The sequence below is a fragment of the Castor canadensis genome, chromosome 13 (assembly GCF_047511655.1).
Source record: "Castor canadensis chromosome 13, mCasCan1.hap1v2, whole genome shotgun sequence".
In the NCBI taxonomy this organism is placed as follows: domain Eukaryota; kingdom Metazoa; phylum Chordata; class Mammalia; order Rodentia; family Castoridae; genus Castor; species Castor canadensis.
This window is the reverse complement of record NC_133398.1, coordinates 38950533-38969069: the sequence shown is the minus strand read 5'-3', so window position 1 is coordinate 38969069 and position 18537 is coordinate 38950533. Positions and strand designations below refer to the sequence as shown.

Genomic DNA, 18537 nt, shown 5'->3' with positions numbered 1-18537 from the left:
AGGGAAATACTCAGCAAATTATGATATCAAGTAATGATAGTTTCAACACAACTGATGATAACAGAAGACGGACTGAGAGCTTCTCAGCATCAACTCATGCACGTGCAGGAATTAACAATTTTTTTTGTTGAAATTTCTTTTGATTTTTCAATTTACTAATTTTTTTTTTTTTTGCAGTACTGGGGCTTAAACTCAGGGCCTTCACCTTGAGCCACTACACCAGCCCAATTTTTTGTGATAGGGTTTTTTTCGAGATAGGGTCTCACAAACTATTTGCCTGGGCTGACTTCAAACAGAGATCCTCCTAATCTCTGCCTCCTGAATGGCTAGGATTATAGGCATGAGCCACTGGTGCCTAGCAATTTATTATTTTTTTTTGACTGTGCCTGATCAAAACCACACGTAATAAATCTGCAAATAAGCTGGGATTGCTGTGTTAAAGTAAATCACAGATATAACTTCATTTCACCCCTAAACTTATTTTTTAAAAATAGACATTTTCTTATATAGTCCATGATGCCATTACTATGTCTAAAAAAGTTTTTCAATGCTTCTTTGATATCTTATGCCTAGTTCATAATCTAGTTTCTTAAATTATCTCAAAAATCTTTGTGAAATGCTATTTTTAAATATAGTTTTATAAAAATATCTTTTTGGCTAGGCACCAGTGGCTCAAGCCTGTAAACCTGGGAGGGTGCAATAAGACTGTGGTTTGAGCCCAGCCAGGGCAAATAGTTCATGACACTCTCCTCTCCAAAATAACCAGAGCAAAATGGACTGGAGACATAGCTCAAGCAGTAAAGCACCTGCTTTGTAAGCTTGAAGCCCTGAGTTCAAACCCCAATCCTATCAAAAATTTTTTCAAAAGAAAAAAATCTTTCTGTTCAAATCAGAATCCAAAAAGTACCACAAATTTGATTGTTATGTTTCTTAAGTGCTTTTTCTTAAAAGGCAGTTCCACACCCTCCTTCTCCCTCCCCCTTTCCTTTCCTCTCCCTGAGCCCCTAATGCCTTTTCTTTCTGTTCCATTGACTTGTTACAGAAACTAAGTATGTTCCAAGCACAGGACATACTAATACTAAAAAGTCACTCACTGTTTACCTGAAATTCAGATTTAACTATCTTATTTTGTTTTAGCCAAATCTGGCAACCCTCTATTAGAATTAACTTTTACATTTCTAGCAAAAATACTTCATAGGCTCACGCTGAGGCAGACTAGGTTAGGGACAGTCTGGGATTACGCTCCTTGACTCAAGAGCTCCTCCCCCAGCCCACAGGTGAGAGAAGCCAGGTGATGATGTATTGTCTCCCCACCTCCAAGTTCAAGGTGGTATAAAAACGACTTACCAAAAGACCCCCGCCCTTCTTCTTCTCTTCCCTCACCTGGTGGAATGGGTGACTCCCCTTCTCTCAATAAAGCTATTCTGCTTCACCTCATCCATGTGTTCTGCTTGGGTTCTTCCATTTGGAACGCAACAACCAAGATCTTCTGGAAACAAAGCCTGTAATCCTAGCTATTCAGGAGGCAGAGATCAAGAAGATTGCAGCCCAGGCAAATAGTTTACGAGACCCTATCTAATTAAAAAAAAAAAAAAAACCCATCACAAAAAAGGGCTGGTGTAGTAGCTCAAGGTGTAGGGCCTGATTTCAAACCCCAGTAGTGCAAAAAATAATAAGTATAGAGCCAGGTGTAGTGGTACACAACTATAATCCTAAGAGCCAGGAGACTGAGGTGGGAGGAGTTCAAGACAGGCCAACCTAGGCTACATAATGAATAACAGGTCAGTCTAGACTAGGTAGTGAGACTATGTCATGTGCTCTGTACAAATTACATCAAGATATATACAAATGGGGGTTTGAGGGACATGGCTCAAGTGGTAGAACACCTACATAGCAAGCACAAGGCCCTGAGTTCAAACCCCACTACTGCCAATAAATAAATAAATACATTGGGGAAAAAAAAAAAAGAGAGAGCAAAACCAAATGTCTGCTAGTACTTTAGCTTGATTACTTCATTGTGAAGTTCTCAGATTAACCAAATTAATCTAATATTTCATCCACCAATGATAGATACCTATCTTAATTATTTCATATGGGTTGCAAAATGGTGATTTTTTGACCCTTTATTTGTGGAATTCTGCTGCTTAAAAACAAAACAAAACAAAAAACACCTTTTTGTCAACAACTAGAACTAGTTACCCAAAGTAGAGTTTATACATGAAGGCAGGTATAAGTGCTTAATTCTTTCCTTTTAATTTTCAATTCACAAAATAATAGTGTACTAATTGTTTTTTAATGATGGTAGATGACTTCTTTCAGGGGTTTTATGGGATTTTTTTTGTTCTTTTCATAAAATTCATTATAGTTTTATATTTTATTCTGTGTTTCAATTCAATTGCCTTAGTTTTTAATAGCTTCATCTCTTAAATTTCCTGCCCAACCCTAACCAAATACACTTTCCTCCAATGAACCACATGGCTCTGTTTTACAATAATCTACTCATAGTCCTAAACTCAGATCAAGATTATGCATTCCCAGCAGAGAGGACCTGGATTAGGGAAAAAGTGGTAAGAATGAGTGCAACCACCCTGGCCCTACTCCTTTGGAGCTCAGGAACAACTCTATACACACACAAGCAGGTAACCCAGAATGATCACTACTCACTTCATATGGAGTTTTTGAACATTCTCTCTAGGTCAACTTTTACCTTTAGTGTTACCTCCAAACAATCAGATGCAGCTTCTACGGGGATTTTATTAAAGAATTTGAGTTATTTACTAGCAAAAGAATTCTGTATTAAAAGAATATAAAAGATGAATTTTGAGGATGAATCAAGTAATGTTCATTTTATATCTTGTGCCCCATTTACACATTGGAGAGGATATAATAATCACTAAGAAATAAAATAATCAGTTATATGGAATGTAAGACAAAAAATTTTAGTAAACTATTTTAAATATTTTAGAAAATATTTCTGAACTCATATACCCTCTACCACAAGTAGTTCATGAAAAGTTCAATAAAAATGATAAAAAGGTAAAGGAAGAAGTTGGAAAGCTTCTGCACAGCAAAGGAAACAATTTTTTTTTTTTTTTTTTTGCAGCATTGGGGTTTGAACTCATGGCTTCACACTTGTTAAGCAGACACTCTTACCATTTGAGACACTCTGCTGGCCCAAAAGGAAACAATTCTAAAAATGAAGAGACAACTTACAACTTATATTTGACAAGGGGTTAATATCCAGAATATACAAGGAATTCAAACAATTTAATAGCAAGAAAATAATTTCAAATTTTAAAATGGGAAACAGAGCCAGACATGGTAGCACACAACTGCAATCCCACCACATGGAAGGCTGAGGCAGAAGGATGAAGAATTACAGTCCAGCCTGGGCTACACAGTGAAATTCTATCATGAATGAATGAATGAATGAATGAAATGGGCAAAAGAGTCAGGTGTGGTGGCACACACCTATAAATGCAGCACTGGGGAGGCTAAGGCAGGCCTGGCCTACATAGTGAAACCATGTCTCATAAAAGGAAGGGAAGGAAGAGGAAGATGAAGAAGAGGAAGAGGAAGAAGAGGAAGGAGGAGAAGCAGAAGAAGAAATAATACAAATGGCCAACATGTATATAAAAGAGTTCAACATCATTAATTATCAGAGACATACAAAACAAAAGCACAATTAGATATCACCTCATCACAGTTAGAATGACTATTATTCTAGATAGGTGCTGCAAGGATATGGAAAAAAAGGAACCCGTAGACACTGTCAGTAGGAATGTAAATTGGCACAGTAATTATGGAAAAGAAAATAGAAGTTCTTAACAACCATATGATCCAGCAAACCTACTACTGAATATATATCAATAAAGGATATGAAATTAGTATATCAAAGAGACATGTGCACTCTCATGTTTATTGATGAATGTAATGTACAAGGAAATGTGGCATATATACACAACAGAATTCCATTAGCCTTATAAAAGGAGAACATCCTGTCATTTGCAACAACATGGATGGAAATGGAGGACATTGTTAAGTGGAATAAGACAGGCACAGAAAAACAAATACGTCATGGTCTCACTCCTGTGTGGAATCAAAAAAGTTAATGTCATAGAAGTTGAGACTAGAAGATTGGCTACCAGAGGCTGAGGAGTGATGGTGAGGGAGGCATAGAGAAAGGTTTATCAGTGGTACTAAGCTACAATTAGAAGTTCTGATTTTCTATTGCACAGTAAGGTGACTGCAGAGGATAACATGCTACATATTTTTTAAAAAACTAGAAGCTGCAGGGCTGGCAGAGTGGTTCAAGTGGTAAAGCATCTGCCTAGCAAGCATGGTGCCCTGAGTTCTAGCCCCAGTACTACCAAAACAAAAAACAAAAAAACAAAACATGGGTGTGCAAGTGTCTTTTGCCAGGTGCCAGTGGCTCATGCCTGTAAGCCTGACTAGTCAGGCTTGAATTGATCAGGAGGATTGCAATTCAAAACCAGTCTAGGCAAATAGTTCATGAGACCCTATCTTGAAAAAAAAAAAATCACAAAAAAGGACTGGTGGAGTGGCTCAAGGTGTAGGCCCTGAGTTCAAACCCCAGAACCACACACACCCCCAAAAAAACAAACAAAACTAGAAGCTACTGGGTGCCATTAACTCACACCTATAATCCTAGCTAATAGGGAGACTGAGATGGGGGCAGGGATCAAGGTTCAAGAACAGCCCAGGCAAAAAGTTCCCAAGACCATGATCTCCAAAAATAACCAGAGCAAAATGAAATTAAGGTGTGGCTGAAGCGGTACAGTGCCTTCTTTGCAAGTACAAAGCCCTGAGTTCAAATCTTAGTCTTATAAAATACAAAAATGGTTTTTTATAATTAACATATAACAGTTGTACAGGGAGGGGGAAGGGGGATACATTGTGACATTTATGTGTGTGTGTGTGTGTGTGTGTGTGTGTGTGTGTGTGTGTGTGTGTGAAAGAGAGACAGAGAGAGGCAGAGAAAGAGAAAGTGAGACAGACAGAGAAAGGCTAGGAATGAAGCTCAATTGCTGGAGTGCTTGTCTAGCATGCATAAAACCCTGAGTTCAATCCCCAGTACTGAGTGGGGAGGGGAAGGGGGAGAGGGAAAGGGAAAGGGAGAGGGAAGGAAAGGAAGAAAGAAACATAGCATTGGAAGAGATCAAATTGGCAGAATTGGCAGAAACTCAAACTTTCTTATCTTAGTGGCAGAGAAAAATCAATTGGAAGGGGAATACATACAACTCTGCACACAATTAAGAAAATTAGTCCGGGAGTGTGGCTCAGTACAAAGCCTTGATTTCAAATCCCAATAAAGCCAAAAAATTATTAACAGTCTAGGATATGGAAAAGTATAACTATTTAACATGCTTCCTCAAACTCTACACTTATCTGCCTAAACTATGTAACTCTACCTGTGGGGAGTGGATTATAAGAAGCCTATGAGAACTTGACATAAGCACAGTTGTGCTCTACAGGCTGAGTTTGGCACAGCCCCAACCACAGAAGAGGAAGAACAAAAGCTTTCGAGAAAGCTCTCTACAGGTGGCGCCCAAACAGGGACCTAACTATGGGGGAACTCAAAGCCTGAGATGAGGAGACAGTCTCCAGGAAGTGCATGCATAATAGAGAAATGAAAAATAAGCAAGGAATAGAAAAATAAGCAAACTGAGAGGGAGATTAAATTGAATATAGTCAGGTAAAAGCTTGGGAAACTCAATATAGGCTTTAAAAAAGCTATGTTAAAGAAGTTAGGTAATAGAAAAAAACAAATAGAAGTATAGTAGAAGAAAAATAGAAGAAGAAATACAGTAGTAAAGAATTATGGTAGCAGAAGAAATGTAAGGTAGAATACAGTAGAAGAAGAAATATAAAGTAGAATATGTTATAATAAAGAAGTAAAAGATTTTCCTCTTTGGTAGCTGAGCTGGGATGTGGGACTCACCCCTTACAACCGGTCATACAGGAGTGTGACAGTCAGTAACAAGATGCCATGGGAGATGGAGCTGCTGAGCCCTCAGCCTCACCTTAAAAGTAAAGTTCAGTCCAGAGATGATTCTGATTCAGTGTCAGATGAGGAGGGTCAGGAAGACACTCTGGCCCATAAGTATTGGGGCCCATGCATTTGGGATTACCTCCATGGGCCAAGAGACTGCCTACTCTTGTGAAGAGTCCCCTATAGGCTACCTTGCAGGCAGCTGATAATCAAAGAGGTCTTACCTTGTGCTTGAGAAACTGGACCCTAACAGCCCTGGCATACAACAGAGGTTTCAAGACAACTCCTTGAATTGGAGGACAGGTTTCATCCCGAGCATTTAAGAAATAAAAAAGGGGGAGATGTGGGGAGCCTATGAGAACTTGACATAGGCACAGTTGTGCTCAGTGATCTATAGGCTGAGTTTGGCATGGCCCCAGCCACAGAAGACAGCAAGAGGCAAAAAACAGCACAGCTGCTTTTCCTAAGTTGTTTAAGTTCAGAGAAGTAGACAGCAGGTTTCTTGGGATCCAAGATGGCAACTAGGGTGAGGAAGCAGACAGCGTGAGCTCCGTGACTCCAAAACCCTGATGAAACACTGGAGCTAAAATTAGCAGAAATAAAGCACCAACGAGAATCAAAACTTCTACACCCTGAACCCGTAACCCGTGGAAAGCTTCTCTACACCATGTTACACTGAGAAAATTGTGGGCTACCATTGCCACTGCAGTTGCCACCAGCACCGGCTCAGAACCTGCCTGAAAGACATTCAGCAGACCAAACAGATGAGCTCCACGCATCATGCAGAATTCCGCCAGCCACCCCCAGAATAAACCAGCACAGCCCCCTGGGCATACTGACACCCCTCCCAAAAGAAAACTGAACAATAAACAGGGAACTATAATCTAGCATACAGCGGAAGGGGCGGGATCACTGAAAGTGCACCAGAGAGGCAAGGAGCTACTCTCAGCAGAACTATCAGTAAACAAAGGCTGGAAAGGCAGGAAGGCTTACAGTGGGTGGTTGATAAGCCAATCCCTGAAGCAGAGCAGGTAGCAGATCACAAAACTCATCTCTTGAGCAAGTGAATAGCACCCAAAGTCAAACTGCCCCACAAATTTGAAAAACAAACACTGAGGGAACACTGACCCTGCCCCAGAGAAAGGGGACAGGGCAAAGAAATAAGCTCCCATCGCAGAAATTCCAGTAAACAAGCACACCAAAAAGCCACCTCCAAAGCAGGATAACTAGTGGATTACAGAGATGATCTCCTGAACCTGAGGACAGCATGCAAACTTAAACCACTACTCCTTACTTGGGGATGAGCTGACCAAGCAGCCACAGCTGAAAGACAGAAGAACAAAACACTACTCACAAGCCAATCACCTGGTGAGACCATGACAGATCTTCTGCTTATATGCCAACACCAGGACTGGATGCTGGAGGAGTAACTCCAGAACTTAAACTAAGACTGAAATTTTATTGTTCCTGAACCTGGAGGGTTTTTGTTTGTTTGTTTGTTCATTTCCCTATTGATTTCTTTGTTTTTTTTTGTTGTTAGTTTTGTTATTGTGTGTTTTCTATTTTTACTTTTATTCCTATTATCTTTTTTCTCTCTTTCTACACTATCAACTTTACCATCATCATCCTCTCAACCCTACTCTCACCCCTTCACTCTCCCTTCTTCTCCTATGCTAAAACCCATTGCTCCTCTCTCCAACAACTCGTTCTGCCCCTTCTCACCCACTCTCTTCCCTAGCCCTCGCCTTCTCCTCCCATTCTCCTCCAACCTGTCACCAGACTACCCCTCCCTCCTTCACACTCATCACCCACTGACCAACCTATTATGCCAACTTTATACAATCCCAAACCCCTGCAATCCCTAACACAAACACCCTCTTCTGCAACAGTAATACACCCAAACACACACAAGGACTACAAAAACAGCAGCCCCCACACTGCTTTCCCCACTCAACCCACCCCACTTCCCATCTTCTCCTTTACTGCCACCCTATCCATCTCCCCAAATTTCTATAGCTAGCATCACAAATGTTAACCCCCCCCAACTCCCACTGCTTATAGATATTATCACCAATGGGTCCTCTATATAACACATAACATATTTAACACAGGGTATTAAACCTGTGAATTAGTTAATAATAAATTACACCCAGACCAGGGACAGAAGTAGCATACCACCTTAGCTAAAAACCCAAGATAGCCACAAAACAAAAATTAAATTAAGGGTAAGAAAACAGGTGACTGAAACCACCAACTAGCCTATCAAGAACATAGTTGCACAGTACCAAGTGGAACAGTGGGAAAAAGAAAAAGGGATGGAAACCATTCTCCCCTCCAAAATAATTTAATACAGGATTCAGAGGTAAATGAAAAAAACAGATACCCAGTTCTGGACTCCAACAAAACAAAGACAAATGCCACCAAGGAACCCAACAATGTCCACAAAAACATCCTCAAAGAGGAAATCCTGCAAGTAATCACTGAGAAGTTCATGGAGATACTAGACAGTTAACCAAAACATACAAGTGGCACTCAAGAAATTTCGAGAGCAGGTTTCTCTTGTTACAATGTCATGCCCCTCCCAGAACTGTTGCTCTACCTCCTTGTTTATAACAGACTCACTGAAGGAAGACGGGGGTTTTGTTGATTGATTGGTAGGCAGCTTGTGAGAATGACACTGCTGCTGTTGTTGCTGCTGCTGCTGGCTGTTTGTATGTCTGCAAGTCTGAGGGCCGAAACTTTAAAGAACAGAAAAGAAAGACTTGAGAAGTAAGGTTTTAAAGATAGAGAAAAGAAGCAGAATAAAGAGAAGTAAAAATGCAACAAGGCTGTTGTGTGTCTCCATCTGAGCACCCAACACACCTGATCCCAACTTTCCGCATGTCTGTCTTCTATTATTTGTCCTTTCTCCATCTCCAGTCACCTCCAGTTAGGTCAGGAGGACAAGAGCACAAGAAAGTTCGTGAGATCTACTCACCTGAAATCAGATAACTCTCAAGTCTTTTAGCTGTGTAACCTCAGGAAAGTTACTTCAGTTTCTCTTTCTTCTCTTAGAGGTTGCTGTGTGGTTGGAATAAGATAAAAATGCAAACATAGTTTGAAAACTATAAAGTACTCCATAACAATGGGGCCATGCTGGCTCATGGATGTGCCTGGCAGGTAGGAAGTGTTTGCTGCCTGACATATTAGAAACAAACAGATACACCTTATGAAAGACTTAACACTATTAAAGGATAGTTTCTGCTAGAGGTGTAACTCAATGGTACAGCATGAGGCCCTGGGTTCGATTCCCAGCACCCCCTTTCCCCCACAAAATAAAGATTGTTTCTACTATTCCATTGAGGAAAACCTGAATATATAGCATAGAATAGAAAGGTAAGGGATTAGAGCTGTGGATATAGCTCAGTGGTAGAGTGCATGCTTAGCAGCCTCAGCCACCACAAAGCAAAACAAAACAAAAAAAACCCTCAGATTCAAAAAACAAAAAAGTATATATATCACACTGGCAGAATATACTACTTTTAAATATTAATATTGTACATAACCTTCTACTAACTTAAAACTGTTTTATCAGCAACAATTTTATAAGTACTTTTGCATAGTTCATTCAAATGCCTTGTTACTATGTAATATGGAGACTTTAGATGATTATACATTTCAAATGGCAAACACTTGATGCAAAAAATGTGTGGTCTTGATTTTGCTTTAATCAATTTTATTGAGATAAAATTTACAATAAACTACCTATTTTAAGTGTATGGTCCTATGAGTTTTAACAAATATATACTTGCATATTAAAATTCAAAAAAGAGCTGGGCGCTGATGGCTTACACCTATAATCCTAACTACTGGGCAGGAAGAGATCAGGAGAATCAAGGTTTGAAATCAGCCCAGGAAAACAGTTCGAGAGACCTTATAAAAAAGGGTTGTTGGAGTGGCTCAAGTGGTGGAGCACCTGCCTAACAATCATGAGGCCCTGAATTCAAATCTTGTGCCACTCCCCAAAAAACAAATAAAACACACAAAAAAAATACAATCAAGATAGTTCCATCAATTATTCCTTAAAGTTCCTAATGACTTGTGATAGTCAATCCTGTCCTCTATTCTGCCCCAGGCAATCACTGACCCACGTTCTGTTACTAGAGATAGGCTTATTATTTAGTAGAATTTCACATAAAATAAAATTATAGAGTCATTATTTTAAATTTATGTAAAATATGGAGACTAAAGAGATTCTCTGTTTTGTGAAAATTTTACTTTGTGTGATTTTTTTCCCCCTTAGGGCTTTGGAAACATTTTCATAGCTCTCTTTTTTTTTTCACTTAGCTAAAATGGTATCTTGCTAGTGTAAAGGAAGAAATTTCTGAATATTTAAATCAGTCAAATTTTTATGTCAATCTGAGAAAAAAATTTTGTGAAACAAATGTACAAATAGTGACTAAGAAAAAGTAAACTGTTCAAAGTAGTTCAAGGAGTAAATAAGGTATTTTTGCTAAAAAGAATTTTCTCTTTGTCTTTAGCTGGACACAATTCAGTAATATGAATCAAGGAGAAGGTACTGTAATTTCAAAAACTTATCAGAATCCTGCTGCAAGCTTATATTTTTAATCACCATAAAGAAACAAAGTAGCCAAATTGGTGGGGGATGCCTATAATTCTAGCACAGAGGCTGAGGCAGGAGAATCCAGAATCCAAGTTACATAGTGAGACTCTGTCTCAAAAAAAAATTAATAATGTAAAAAAAATTTTTAAACTACCCTGGTATGGTGGCTCACATTTGTAATCCCAGCTACTTGGAAGAGGCAGGAGGATCATGGGTTTAAGGTCATCCCAGACAGTTAGCATGCCCTTATCTTAAAAACAAAAACAAAAAAAGGTTTGGGGGCATAGCTCAAGTAGAACACTTCCCCATATCACAATAAATTAATAAATCTAAAAAGCCTATATAATATTTGTGACAATCAGAAAAATGGGAGAAAATGGAATTCAAATTTTTAGTTTCTCAAATTCATGCCACATCCCGAATACTTTAATTACAAGAGATGAAATGGGGGGAAAGGATTAATAAAGTCTTCTAGGCTAACATTAAAATTTTAACAACTTTATTGAGATATAATTCACACAGCATAAAACTCACCCATTTAAAGTATACAATTCGGGAAAAAAAACAGCCAATACACAAAATAACGAAAAAAAATAATAAAGTATACAATTCAGGGGGGATGAGGGAAAATTGTGGAAGAATTGAATTCAAGTATGATATATCTGATATATGGCAAGAACGTCTGAAAATGCCACAATGTACCCCCACCAAGCACAATAATAAAAAGTACACAATTCAGTAATTTTAGTACATTCACAGAGTTGTGCAACCATCAATCACCAAAATCCAATTTTAGAACATTTTTATCACTTCAAAAAAAAAAAAAAACTCCTACCATTAAATTTTAGATGCAGCTGAAAAGGAATAGCTCTTCCCCTAAAACACTTAATTCTGTAACTATCAAAAACAAAATTAACCATGGAAAAAACTTGAGAAGATATATTAACATTTCCACAGAAATCTGAGCTGTGGTTAGAGTTGTCAAGAATGCATATGCACTGAGGTTAATCCCCAGTACCAAATTTTAAAAAATGAATACATATGCAGAATGTATTTTTAGACTCTTTAAGCACAGAATGAAAAGCTCAAAAGCTTTAGTTAGATAAATGAGAAGAGAAAAATGAACCTGTTCTAGTTGGGTACAGTGATTATGTAACCAGTTGAATTGGTATGAAACCAATTCAACACAAACCTAACAGTATATAAACTAAAACCTATTGCATTTTATTAAGATGTTTGGGAACCCTATCATTATTTTATTTTATTTTTATTTATTTATTTTTTGGTGGTATTGGGGTTTGAACTCAGGGCCTTCCTTATTTTAAATAAAATAAGCCCACCTGTTTAAAAAGAAAAAAAGTCAGGCACAATGGCACATATCTGTAATTTAATTTCCAGAAGTAGAGGCAGAAAGATCGAGAGTTTGAGGCCAGCCTGGGCTACATACCAAGACTCTGACTCAAAAAATAACAAAAACATGTAACGGATCTATATATAATTCACATGCCATACAATTCGCCCTTAAATTCAGTAGCATTTGTATGTTGACATAGTTGTAATATCACAATCAATTTTAGAACATGTTTCTCATCCCAAAAAGAAGTCCTGCACCCATCAGTGATCACTCCCAATTTCCCTCCAACTCATCTAACCCTAGACAACCACTGATAGTGATTACTTGAAATCCTCCTGTCACTGTCTCCCAAGTACTAAGATTACAGGCATGTACCACCATGTCTGGCATAATGGTCACTTTTTAAGGAATTAATCCCAAAGTCACTGTGTCCACTGTACTATCAAAAACAGATTCAATAAGCTAGGCATAGAGGTATACTTCTATAATCCCAGTACTCTAGGTGGCTGAGGCATGAGGACAGCTGGTCCAAAGCCAGTATGAGTAACATACTGAGTTCAAGGACAACCTCAGCTACATAGTGAGATCCTGACTCAAAACAACAACAGCAACAGCAACAAAAAACAGCCGGGTGCAGGTGGCTTAGGCCTAGAATCCTAGCTAGTTGGGTAGCCGAGATTGGGAAGATCAAGGTTCAAGGCTAGCCTGGGCAAATAGTTCAAGAGACCACATCTCCAAAACAACCAAAGCAAAACAGTCTGGAGGTGTGGCTCAAGTTGTAGAGCACTTTCTTCATAAGCGCAAACTCCTGAGTTCAAACTGCAGTCCTTCCCCCCACCCTCAAAAAAAAGAAAAAAACAAGTAAAAAACAGATACCATATAAATTCAACATTCTCAATCAATTTTCATGAAAATGTTTCTGTACCTTGGGTTAGGCATTAGATCCCTAAGAACACAAGAAATTCAATAATATCAGTGGCAGATTAAAAGGTAAATTATATTATTTACACACTTCCCCCTACAAGGGTACTAACTATTTCAAACTTCAGGGATTATTCTACCTATAGACTACTGGTCCACAGAAGACAAGTGACAGTAGACAACTGCTTAAAACAACAGCTGCAAAGGAATTACAATATATGATACTTAATGGAATTCTTAAGGCAAGGTATGATCTGGGCATACCAATATGTGAATTATTCCTATATATTTTTTAAAGAGTAGTTTGTTTCTGTTTGTAACTGAAAAAAAAGTTTCAAGTTCATTTATGGTTAAGTAGCAATTACTGTGCAATTACTACAATTTCCTTCAAAAGCCACACAGAGATTTATTAAGTTTTTAAATTTGGTAAAAAGCTTGGGGGTAATCACCTAAAAATAAACATAACAAAATAGTTGAACCCAGTTATCTTTAAACAGTGCAAGTATTTCTACTCTCTAAATACAGAAGTTTAATTTTGAAAGAATTCCCAGGAACAGGTGGGAACCAATGGGAGGTTTGAGTTCAGTGGTTTATTTTTAAAATCTTGGTCTAATCCAAACTCAGGAAGTTGTCACTTGCAGATTTTTGCCACTTTTCAGTCATAAAATACTTTGAACAAATTTATTTTGCTGGGCGCTGGTGGCTCATGCCTATAATTCTAGCTACTGAGGAAGCAGAGATCAGGAGGACCTTGGTTCAGCCTGGGGAAACAGTTCACAAGACCCTATCTTGAAAAATCCCTTTACACACACACACATACACCCCAAAAGGGCTGGTGGAGTGGCTTAAGGTGTAGGCCCTGAGTTTAAGCCTTAGTACCACAAAAAAAGAAAAAATCATTTCATGTCAGTTTTTATAAATCTCCAAGATGATGTAAATTATTCTAGTTAGGTTTATAGCCCTTTAGAAACAGTTGCCATTATAGCACCCAGAATTATTTCCAAAGGAGTGACATTGAGAAAGCAGTAAACAGCTTAGAAATAATAATTCTAGCTGGGCACCAGTGGCTTATGCCTATAATCCTAGCTACTCAGGATGCAGAGATCAGAAGGATTGAGGTTCAAAACCACCTGGACAAATAGTACATGAGACTGTATCTTGAAAAAAAAAACCTATCACAAAAAAGGGCTGGTGGAGTGGCTCAAGGTGTAGGCCCTGAGCTCAAGTCCCAGTACTGAAAAAAAAAATTCTAACCACTATGAACTAAATTATCAATGTTTAAGTAATGTGCTACTAATTAATCTCCAAGATATTTTATGATAGATAACAATTATCATCTCTTTTTTACAAATGAAAAAACTGAGGCATAAGTTAATTTATTCAAAATGACTACCTGAATTGGTTTAGAAAGTGAATTGATAGTCATACATTGGCTACACAATTCTATGCTACTAGTTTTAACCAATCAAATGTCACTATAAACATGTGGCTAACTTGAAAGACTATAGCAGGTACAGTATTACTCCTCATTGGTAGTGAAATTTCACCTAATCTTTTGGCCTGGATTTGTGCAGTTATTAAGTGGGGTACTTCCAGAATCCAAATGTTGGCTGGGGGGATGGCTCAGGTGGTAGAGTACCTGTCCAGAATCCAAGGGCAACTTAAGTGCACTTCACAATAAGATAGACAACATCACAGATATGTGTTGTAGCAAAAATATGCAGATTTCACTGTCAAAATATATGTGATTAAGCATATGAAATCCTTGTCAATAACACAATTCATTACCTTCTGACAGAAGTCTGCTCCTCTACCTTTCTCTTCTTTGGGATGAGTGATGATAGTACCATCCATGAAGCCACTCAAGAGCTAAACTGGGAAACATCTGAGATGCCTTCTTCTCCTTTAATCTCAAATTTAATCACCAGATCCAGTCAATTTAATCTAAATATTTGTCAAACTTCTCCTGTATTTTTTTCTACCACCACTGTCTACAGTTCTCACCTACAATATTACATGTCTCTTAGGGGTTCTCCATACCTCCGGTTTTGCCTACTTCCAAACCACCCTCCAGACTGCTAAGCCAAATCATTCTTTTGAAAACACAGGTATAACCATCTGTTACTTTATTTAAAACTCTTCAAAGGCATTTTTTTCATTTATATACAGGGCAAAGTCCAAGCTCCTTGGCATGTCCCACAAAGCCTATAATCTAGTTCCTCTCTCCAGTTTATGCAATATTTTAAACTGCTTTATTTCTATGTGCATATATTCATGGTGTGCTTTTTTGGAAGAGAGAAGGACTGGGTTTTGAACTCAGGGCTTCACACTTGCAAAGCAGCCACTCTACCACTTGAGACAAAGCTCCAGTCCATTTTGCTCTGGTTATTTTGGAGATGAATTCTCTCGAAGTATTTGCCCAGACTGGTCTTAAATCTTGATCCTCCCAACCTCAGCCTCTCAAGTAGCTAGGATTACAAGCATGAACCACTGGTGTCCAGCTCATAGTTTGTTCTTAACTGGCCTTCTCCCACTCTCATCAAACCTGACTTTACCTGTCTACCTCTTATTTACTAAATAAAACACAAATGGGGTCTTTTTCTGAACTCTTCAGATATGATTAGGTGCCCCTTCTGTGTGCACATCGTACCTTTTGCATATCTCTATCATTAGTTATACTATGTGATAATTACCTATAAATGTCTATGTTCCTCCACAGAATATGATATCCTTGTGGTCAAAGAATGTATCCTACTAATCTTATTATCCTCAGTATCTAAAACAGTGTCTGGAAATACACATTCAATAATTGTTTAATGAATAAATATCTCTAATATTATGTTTAAAACTATAAAAGCATTTGATACTATTTGTAACCATAAGTGGTAGAAACTTTGGTATCTGTTCCTCTTATACTGGCAGAATTGGTGGTGCCCTGATCACTGCTTTTAGCATCAATATGAGGCAAGGTTGTATTACATGAATGAATATGGACACAGTTGCAACAAGAACCTTTATCCAGTCATTCAAGAAATATTTTTGAGAACTTTTTATGAACTAGCCATTGGGTATACAGTAATGAACAAAACAGACAAGGTTACGATCTTCACGGCACTATTTATTATCCTAGTGAGGAGATAATAATCAAATAAGCAGGATAATTTCAGATGGTGACAGTGCAATGAAAAAACAAAGCAGGCCTACTTTAAAATGAAAGGCCTACTTTACATTGCATGATCAGAGGAGAATTAAGGTGAAACCTGAACTCAAACAATCCTGCCTCAACTTTCTGAGTGGCAGGGATTATAGATGTGTGTCACTGCACCTGGCTCTTATTCATTTAACAAAACTTGTTAGCCAGGCATGGTAGAGCAAACTAGGCAAAGTTAGCAAGACCATATGTCAAAAACAAAATAAAAACCAAGGGCTGGGAGCATAGCTTAAGTGATAGAGAGCTTGCTAGCAGGCTTGAGTCCCTAGGTTCAATCACCAGTACTAAGAAAAATGAAACTAAACAAATCCTTGTTGAGGATCTGCTTTGTACAAATTATGAACAGGTTTGCTGAGCCAACATGGAGAATATGGGTTAACAGATCAATCCCAGAACACTACATCTGGAAAATATCTGAGAAAAGTTCAACCCTTCATTTTGCAAATAACAAAACAGCAGACCAAAGAAACTGCTCCTCTTATACTGGAATATGAGAGGACCATAATATATTTTTTCTAAGGACATTCTATGAATAGCCAAAGGTTTTCATTAACAACATAAAACAAAAGTTTTTAGTGAAATTCTGGGCAGCCACTTACATGCTATACTAATAAAAATATAGTACTCATACAAAGCCTTTGAAATAGTGGCTTGCACAGGGTTAAGTGCTCAGTAAATGGTAGCTACTAATTTGGAAGACTGAAAGTGATGTTTATTTGATATCAATTATTGACTAAATTGATAGGACAGCCACAGGAATTCTAATCTAATTCAACCCTTTCATTTTCCAGGTAGGAAAAGTAAGATCTAAAGGAGTAAAGGCACCAGTGGTTCACGCTTGTAATCCTAGCTACTCAGGAGGCAGAGATCAGGAGGATGGAGGTTCAAAGCCAGCCCAGGCAAATAATTCATGAGACCCTATCTCAAAAAAACACATCACAAGAAAGGGCTGGTGGAGTGGCTCAAGGTGTAGGCCCTGAGTTCAAACTCCAGTATCACACACACACACACAAAAAGTAAATGACTTGCAAAATGGTTGGGGACTAAACCTTCAACACATTAGCCTTTGGGAGACATTTCAAATCCAAACTACGAAAGCTGCTATACCTAACTTTTTCAGTCCTTTCATTAAAGTCACTATTGAGCTGTGAATTTGATATTAGGAAGAATCATCAGCAATGAGACTGAATATACAGGCCATGAATTAACAATGAAACAGTCTTGGTGATGCAATTCTATTATGGACACCTGATGAATGGATAGGAGCCTAACCGAGCTGTTAATTGCAATGTTTTGTAGAGAGACTACAAACCTCTCTATAGAATACAAATACAAAGGAAAAATGTCTTAAAACATTTTCCAAGGCACATTTAAAACATGACAATAGCTGTGGGTCACTAAGAAGCTCAAAGGAGATTAACTCTCTGGCATAAAACAACAGAATACTTTTAGGAGTCTACTAAAACATTTTAAAACCCTACCAAAAAGTATTAGTCGACCAAAACTAAAAGTCAACGCAGGAAGTTACAGCAACCAATACAACAAGTTTCGCCTTTCATAAAGAGTGGAAGGGCCAACCTTGAATTTTCAGGCCCTTTTGCACGTGAGATTAGGTGTCCTCCCCCGCTCCCCAAAATTAAAAAAAAAAAAAAAAAATCTCTGAATGGGAGAAAGAACAGGAACAGGGCAGGGAATAAGGGGGAATTAAAAAATCTATTTGTGATGAATTAAATTCAACTGAGTATTTCCTGGAAACTTACTACATGTAAGAGTGTGTGTGTGTGTGTGTGTCGGGAGAGATTTGTCTTACCTCAAAGACTTCAAAATTATATGGAAGAATGGGGTTTACGCAGGGCACAAGTAACCCAAAGCCAAATGGAACCTCCGGGAGAGTCCAGTTCGATCACGGTTCAAAGGCAAGGGTACTTTGGGACTCAGAAAAACTTCAAGATAATTGCTAAAGAAGAAGCAGAGATGTGGGGATGAAAAGCAGGAAAGTGGGTGAACGTTTGGATAAACAGGAAGAGGTCCCGCACAAACGCCGGTCTCCCCATGCGCTCGACGGGCGGCTGGCGCACCCTCTTGCGCGGGGCAGACGCCCCTGGGGTCCCTCTGCCCTTTCTCACCTTCGGGGCTTCCGAACTCCTCCTCGGTCAGCCCTGAGTACAGGAGAAAATGACCCCACCTGGAGGGAGCCCCAAGGCCCGCGGACCTGAGTGTCCTGTCAACCCGTGAGCCTCCGGCGGCGGCCAGGCCGCATCCCCATGGCAACGCCGCCAAGCGCCAATTCGAACAGCCGCGCTGTCGCCCGCCCGCCGGTAGTCCCTCACCGCCCACCAATGGGCACTCAAGGATCCAGATGTCGTTCACCGCCTTCTCCCCTAGAAGACCAATCAGAGATCCAAGTCAGCAGCGCGCTGAGCGCCTAATTTCCG

The 18537-nt window shown here is 38.9% G+C and overlaps 1 protein-coding gene across 2 annotated transcripts in view; it reads right to left on the bottom strand.

Moving 5' to 3' along the window:
- Positions 1-18377, bottom strand: part of Kif24 (kinesin family member 24) — a 67495-nt gene extending 49118 nt beyond the window's left edge. The window contains exons 1-2 of one of the 2 annotated variants that reach the window (XM_074051592.1): positions 18229-18376; positions 8991-9073 (exon numbers count right to left, since the gene is read on the bottom strand). The gene's annotated coding sequence lies outside the window, so the exon portion shown is untranslated. Of the gene's footprint in view, positions 1-8990; positions 9074-18228 lie in introns of both variants that reach the window. The other variant, XM_020163832.2, reaches the window with a different exon arrangement.
- Positions 18378-18537: the final 160 nt, after the last annotated feature.